Here is a 6,743-nt window from a genome sequence, read left to right on the forward strand (position 1 = left end):
CGTTACCCCTCCCGATGCAGTAGCAGAGAAAAAGCAATAATTTGAAAAATAGAGAGCACTCTATACAAATTAAATGCAGCTGATGCAGCAATTTCATTTAACATTACCTGCCTAAAAGAGGGTTTCTCCCGAAATAATAATAATAATAATAATAATAATAATAATAATAATAATAATAATAATAATAATAATAATAATAATAATAATAATAATAATAATGTCTTTTCTATGAATCATATTAATTAGAGTGAACCTGATTGATTGATTCCCATCTATCTATAGAGTCAAAGCACAACTCACCTTCTTTATTATCTCTTCTCTCCTCTTCTACTTCTTCTTTCTTCTTCTTCCTTTTCTTCTTCTTACTATTTATGTTCACACACTCAATTCAATAAATGCACTTTCTGCTGAGTCCCAGAATTTAATTAAGGCGTATTATCTCTGTCACTGAGTAACGCGTACTAATTGGAGTGGCTGAGAGAGAGAGAGAGAGAGAGAGAGAGAGAGAGAGAGAGAGAGAGAGAGAGAGAGAGAGAGAGAGAGAGAGAGCGAGCTGTGAAGGATATTGCATCACTTCCTGAGAGAGAGAGAGAGAGAGAGAGAGTGAGTATGTGAAATCATACACACACACACACACACAGATTTTATATAGTATATATATATATATATATATATATATATATATATATATATATATATATATATATATATATATATATATATATATATATATATATATATATATATGGGTTGTATAAATATATATATATATATATATATATATATATATATATATATATATATATATATATATAAATATATATATCATATGAATATATATATATATATATAAATATAAGTTCTCTGTGTGAATGTGTGTGTGTGTGCTATATTCTGCACAAGGTACCTCAATGGGTTGTTTCATGAGAGAGAGAGAGAGAGAGAGAGAGAGAGAGAGAGAGAGGTGCTGTCGCAAAGAAGATAATTATTTTCAAAATTGTTTCTTCATTGTTACTGAACTGCTGCAAACACACACACGGCAAAACAACATCAACAAAAGAGTGAATTGTGTTTCCTGTTTCTTCTTCTTCTTCTTCTTCTTCTTCTTCTTCTTCTTCTTCTTCTTCTTATTATTATTATTATTATTATTATTATTATTATTATTATTATTATTATTATTATTATTATTATTATTATTATTATACCGTTATACAGACTGAGAGAGAGAGAGAGAGAGAGAGAGAGAGAGAGAGAGAGAGAGAGAGAGAGAGAGAGAGAGAGAGAAACTTCAAAGAAATCACGTATAATCGTTTCAAAAGTAGCTGTCACAAAGGCGTAACCCAACAGAGTAAGAGAGAGAGAGAAAGCAGCCGTATGGAGTAATACAAAAGGTTCAATTTACCTTGAAGTCTTAATTATCCAAGTCAGTTCACAGCGCACTTTTTCATATTTAATATTATTTTTATATTTTATTTACGTGATGGGAGTTATCATTATATATTGAAATAAAGAGGAATAACTGCTGAATAAAATTGTATATAATAAAATATATAAAATCGACTGTAAATACGAGAAAAAAGGGGAAAGTGATAAGAAAATACATATTTGTAATTGAAACAGACACATTTCGAGAAGTTATTGTGGTTATCAGAATTCCTTATATATCTGGTATGAAGTGACAAGTATATTCTATACATATGTATATATATATATGTATACTGTATTATGTATACATCATGAAGTATTATAGTAAAGTTACTTCATAAAGTGTCAAGCTTGAAATTTTAACTCAGAAACTTATAATCAAGTCCCAGTTCACCTCACTTGTCGGGGGTGAGTGTGTTCTGGGCGTCTGGGGGTCGTGGCTACCGGACGTCGCTCAGCCAATGAGAATATAGCACCTCATGGAGCTGTGTTCTGATTGGCTGGTAGTTTGGAGTGCTTAGAGTAACTGTACATAAACAAACATACCGGATGTGTTCTATCCGTCTTGGGGAGAGGCTACAGGACGTCGCTCAGCCAATGAGAACGTAGTGGTCTCTAGCTCTGCGTTCTGATTGGCTGATGCTGACGCCTAACCAGAGTGACAGGATGTAAACAATCTTGATTCTGTCAGTTGCCACTACTTGCTGATTTCTCGTAAACATTCAATCTGTCGTCAGTGATATTTTTAGGTTTTATTATTTGGTTCTGTATGATCTATGCACATTTACTGTGATCAAAATGAGATTAATGATGATGATAATGAAAGGAAAAGAGAAGTAATGGTGATGATGATAGTGAGTTTTCCTTTGTTGATCTTGTAATGGATAAAAATCTACTGATGACTTTCGAGACTTATTTTTTTTTTTTATCATAAAATTTAGGCCAGAGACCAGGCACTGGGACCTCTGGTGAGGTCCTCATTCAGGGGGCTGTAACAGGAGAATAGAAAGGTTTGAAAGGTGTAACAGAGAGAGAGAGAGAAGAAAGGTTTGAAAGGTTTGAAACGTAACAGGAGGAGAGAAAGGTTTGAAAGGAGTAACAGGAGGAGAGAAAGGTTTGGTAACAGTAGGGAGAGAAAGGTCAGGAAGGTGTAACAGGAGGAATAGAAAGGTTTGAAAGGTAAAGCAACAGGAGGAGGAGGAAGGAGGAGGAGGAGGAGGAGAACCTTTTTTAATTGAAGCACTATGAAACAATTGTCAGGAGAAGGTTGAGGAAAGTAAGATGGAAGAGAGAGAATATGAACGGAGGTAAAATAAAAGGAATGAAAGAGGTTATAACAGCTAGAGGCCCTGGAATGAACACTGCAAAGAACCTAATGCCTGCAGTGCTCCCAAAATAGGCCTATTTAAAACAGTCACTAATTGTGTTATGGTTACTTAATGAACTAAATAAAACTTAAGATATTTTAATCACCGCTACATTATTGTTACATTCAATAAAATGAAATATAGGCCATGATTTTCTAACATAACCTAACCTAACTCCTGAGAACATTTACAAACTCTCAGACATTTAGGTTAGGAATGGTAATAATTTTTTGTCTGGGCTAATTGGCCTTATTCAAAAAACCAATATTTTGGGAAGCTTCACAAAGCAAAAACACATTAAAGGTAAACCACACAGCTGTTTCCATGGCTGGACATTGGGAATACAATGAAGTTGTCTTGCAGGCTGCTATCAGCCATTTACATTCAAATGGACCTTTTTTTGTGGGCTTCTTGTTCCATATGAATAGGGTCCATCTTCTGAATAATAATAACGATAAAAATAATAGTAGTCATAATAATCAGAACTGAAATGATAAATGTTATAATATACAGGTTAGCCTAGGCTAGGAATTCTATGGAATGACTCTTGGCTGTGGGATAGTTGGAATGTGAAAGAAGAGGTCTTCAGCCCTGCGCTTTCTCCTTGGTTCTTGAAGCCATCACGTTGGTCTCTGTCCTGTTTCCAAATGTAGTGCTTTCCCTGATTATTGCTTCTCTTCTGCTCTGGTCGCAAGCACATACTATCTCTCAGCCACAGTTTATGTTGCTTCATACACTTTTCTGAATCAGCTGAAAGCAGAAAATGTGATATGGATTGAAGCAAATCTTGTCTTTTGGGTGTTCACAGAGAGCACTGTAGCCTTGAATCTTAGCAATTTGTAATCACACGTGCACAGAATTTAGTACTTAAACACTTTTCAAAACTGATTAAAGGCAGTTTGGAATCACACATGCACAGAATTTAATATTTGTAGACTTTTCAGAAACAATTAAAAGCAATCTTTTCAACTTCATAAAACTTTTAGTCAAAATAAGCACAAGAAAATGTACAATAACTGCCCATGATGTATCAAGATTTTCTGGGAAGACAGAGGTAGAAGCAAAATTGTAAGACATGAGACATAATTACTATTGTCATGGTCAATCTTGAAGTAGTTCTGAGTCCGTGCATTGTATGTTTGTCCTCATTCTGAATATTGTTCTTGCAGGAAGTGTTCTAGAAGACCTGTTTTGGTTTAACCGTGAGATGAGGTGAATTCATGGACTCTGGAAGCGCGAGAAACTTGCAGACGCTCAAGTGGTAAGTTTCATTCATGATTTTATACTCTCCTCCTGAAGATTCGTACAAAAGCTATCCATGGAGTACGGCTCCTTCTATGCCTTACTTAATATCCCAGCAGAGAGTTCATTTAACTCTCTTGGTTTGAGAAGTCTGTGACTGGGAGTGTGAGGAGCTAAGTATATAACCACACGTACTATTTGGTCTGTGTGAGGTATTTCTTGAAGGGTGGTGTTCATGGCTCAGAAAAAGGGACAAACTCTGAATTCGCATGCCAGATCTTTGACCCTGAGTTTGGCTTAAAATAAGCACTGTTTGAAGGCAAATCTTAAGTACAATTAAAGAGAATAAAGAAATTGTTAAGACTTTGTTGACACAGACAACTTGGAAGTCTAGGTTTTTTTTGCTTTTACCTACCGAACGGGTTGTTAAATGGGGATTAACGTTTTGAGTACAAACCAGTCGACTTTGAGGACATTTTTTTGGAAAGCCTTGGTCGACTATGCCCAGGCTTATATCACCAACGAAGATGGTTGTTTGTTGGCTGCAGGTGGAGACCCTGTCAGTTTTGGTATTACGGACAGCAGTGGCTCCCGTATTTTTAATTTTGGCGAGACGGCAATAAGGATTGAGAAAACGGAATATTGTCGTTAGTTAATTTATAGCTGGAATGGCTTTTTTTTTTTTTTCAAATCGACTGATGCTGGTACTTCTTTGGTTAAATAAAGAAATGTTGCTTTATTTTTAAGAGGCGCCTGGGATTCAGCTCATTTTGTTATGGCTTTCTTTTTTGTTTAAGATTTTTATTAAGTTTAATATTAATAAAACTAGTTTTTATAACAATTTCCTGATCTTTTTGTAAATTCCTTTTCTTTAAGTGTGCGAGCATTCGATTAGCCTGAGCATAAAGAAACAGTTTTTCCATCTATAAAATGTGTTTTTTTTTTTTTCTTTTTTTCGTAACATTTCTATGAGACCTCGATGACTTTAGAAAATCTGTTTTAAAATAAGCACTTATAAGGCACAGTCCTAAGTACAATTAACCGAGAATCAAGAAACTTAGATTAAGACATTGACACAGACACTTGGAAGCTCTAACCCTTTTGCTTTTACCTACCCAAATACCTTGGCCAAATCCCTGATTAACGTCCAACAAAAAGCAGTCCCCAAAGACACAGGATTTTACGAAATCCCTTGCCAAGACTGTGACCAATCTTATATCGGTTCCATAGGCAAACCACTCCCCCAAAGATTAATACAGCATAAACGTTCAGTTAGGTACGAACAACAGAGCTCAGCTATTTTTAACCACATGAATAACCATAACCACAGAATAAACTGGAATATGTCTCGTATAATTTATAGCAGCAATTGTCGGTTCAAAAGCCAGATGGTGGAATCAGCCTTGGTTAAACAAAGAAATAAAATGAATCTCTCAAGAGGCGCCTGGGATTCAGATATTATAGATAAAATCTTCCTCCAACCAGCGATTAAGAAGATTAAAGAAAAATTGTCAACTGGAGTGACTTAGCGGCCGACCTATAAATACCGCTTTTCTGTAATTTCTCTCATTCACTGTTTGCCTGAGGAGAGACACACGGTTCGGTCTCTGAATTATAGCCTTTATTTTTCACATTTTGTTTTTATAAATTTTTCTATCATATATATATATTATCTTTGATGGAATTCTGTTTTAACAGAATAAATATATATATATATGTCATATATATATATATATATATATATATATTTATATATGTTATATATATATACATATATATATATATATATATATATATATATATATATATATATATATATATATATATATATATATATATATATATATATATATATATATATATATATATATATATATGTGTGTATATATATATGTGTGTGTGTATATATATATAAATAAAAGCAAGATAAAGTCGACTCTGAAATGAACCAAAGTTCTGGGGAAAAAAGGTGAAAGATGAAACAGAAAAGGTCAACAGAAAGCTTTGAAAAAAAAACCTTTAAACAGAAAATACAAGTTTAATGAATCAAAATGAGCTTCACTTTGCAATAACAATCAATGAAAATAAAGGAAGACTGAAGAAGAATGGTTTTGAAATATGTTAGAATCAGAATGCTTGATGAAGGCAACAAGACTCACCAAAAGGAAAATAAAGTTGTGGGTTTCAGCCGCTTTCCCGAATTCTGTTGAGGAAGTTCAGCGTCTGTTGCTCTCACGGGAAGCATTTTCCCTCTTGGTGATCAGATTGAGGTGTTGCAAGAACAAACAGAAGATGTGCAGAATATTATTCGGATAATTTCATATCCGACAGATATCCGTTTGGACTCCACAAGTGAAACTAAATCAGCAAAATTTGATTCCCTCTTCAAAAGCACTCGAGTTTGAAGCTCTAAGTGGAATGCTGGAGGATTGCAGCTTCTCTCATTTTTCCATTCTGAGAGCTGAGACTGGTGGATGCCACTTGCGTCCTTTTGTCCTCGGAATTCCTGGTGGCTTCGGAGACTCCCCTGCCTCCACCATTACCGCTTCTTCTTCCCTCTTCCCTCTTCGCATTTCAAGCAGCCACTTGTGATGTTTAGCAAAAAATTTTACTCACTGATTTTCAGCAGTTATTTATGATTAGGACTTTCGTGGAGTTTGTGCGTGTTTTGACATGTTAATAATATTAATAATCATAATCATAACGACA

The 6,743-nt window shown here is 34.5% G+C and overlaps 1 protein-coding gene across 1 annotated transcript in view; it reads right to left on the reverse strand.

Moving 5' to 3' along the window:
* Positions 1-518, reverse strand: part of LOC136838028 (uncharacterized) — a 37,028-nt gene extending 36,510 nt beyond the window's left edge. The window contains exon 1 of the mRNA XM_067102889.1: positions 301-518. The gene's annotated coding sequence lies outside the window, so the exon portion shown is untranslated. The remainder of the gene's footprint in view (positions 1-300) is intronic.
* Positions 519-6,743: the final 6,225 nt, after the last annotated feature.

The sequence above is a fragment of the Macrobrachium rosenbergii genome, unplaced genomic scaffold, assembly GCF_040412425.1.
Source record: "Macrobrachium rosenbergii isolate ZJJX-2024 unplaced genomic scaffold, ASM4041242v1 13908, whole genome shotgun sequence".
Taxonomy (NCBI): Eukaryota; Metazoa; Arthropoda; class Malacostraca; order Decapoda; family Palaemonidae; genus Macrobrachium; species Macrobrachium rosenbergii.